Below are 1,303 nucleotides of genomic sequence, written 5' to 3'. Positions count from 1 at the left end.
GCCTTCCACCTTATTGGAGGTCCCTTCCAGTTTCAGATAAGATTTTCCATGGGCTATAAAAAAACCCCTAGAGATAGAAATTAGATAACTTCTGTATTAACTTCCTAACAACTTTTTGAGCTTTTAAAGAGTGTAAGAGACTTCTTCACCTTCATCAAAAGAGATATTTTTAGTAGATCTTTGCAACCGCCTTAAATTAACAACCACTTAGGTTTTAACCAAGTAAAAATTGTAGTTTCTTACTTATTTTCCTTTTAAGTTGTGATTTTGTCTACTGTTGCTTAATTAAATTGTGCTATTAATATAAGTCAAAAGAACGGGAAAGGATTTTGTTTTCTTCTTAGAGGAAATTCATCCTCCTTTTGCCAGCTCCGTTGCACCAACATAATGCACTCGAGGTGATTATCAGCTAACTTTTGGCCTAACTTATATCAAGTTAGCCGACTCAAGATAAAGCTCAACTCAAGTCAGCATGAGTCACAACCAAGTCAAGTCCAACACGTCATATCTAAGACCAGACTTGAATGTGATAATGTGATTAGAATAGTGCTAGTTAAAGAGGTTGCACCCTTTGAGTATGTTTGGGAGGAGACGAGGGAAGATAAGGGAAGGGTAAATAAGGAGAAGAGAAACTTTGAATTTTGTTTAGAAAAGAATGAACTAAAGGAAAGAAAAAGTATAAATTGGTAAACTTTAACCTATCTTACGAGAATATTTTCTTATATCTCAATTCAAGTGCAAGGAAGAGGAAGACAATTCAAAATATTTGTTTTTCAAATTTAAAATATCAATTCCCAATTAAATCAATGTCTAATTTTATAAGATGAGAGTATTTTTTTAAACTTTATACATTTAATTTTTATTCTCATTTTTAGACGCAAATAGAGTAATACTTAACGAACTCTCCCTTTTAAATAAAGGAATCATAAATATTTACTTTTCTTCCCTTTTCCTTCCCCTACTTTCCCTTCCAAACCAACCCATAGGAACCTATTCGATAACCATTTTTTAATTTTAGACCTGATCATTTTTCTTAGAGCCCATACCGACAGTTGGTGTTTGGATGATCAACAAGAGCTCGAAGGTATAATACAGGTTTTTTTTTCCTAATGGGAATCTCTTCTATGCCTGTTCAACAAAGAGGGGTGTTTTGATGAGGACTCAGGATTTTGGAGGATGTTTTGACAATTCCAGAACTTTTTAACATTTTGCAAGAAGTTGGTAAAAACTCTGGGCTTGTTAAAATTTTCCATCGAAAAGAATATTTTCATTGAAGCCCCCGATTTTTTTTTAATAAGCGCGT

Source organism: Zingiber officinale, chromosome 6A (genome assembly GCF_018446385.1).
Source record: "Zingiber officinale cultivar Zhangliang chromosome 6A, Zo_v1.1, whole genome shotgun sequence".
Taxonomy (NCBI): domain Eukaryota; kingdom Viridiplantae; phylum Streptophyta; class Magnoliopsida; order Zingiberales; family Zingiberaceae; genus Zingiber; species Zingiber officinale.
The sequence above is the reverse complement of the archived record's forward strand: the minus strand, read 5'-3'. Positions refer to the sequence as shown.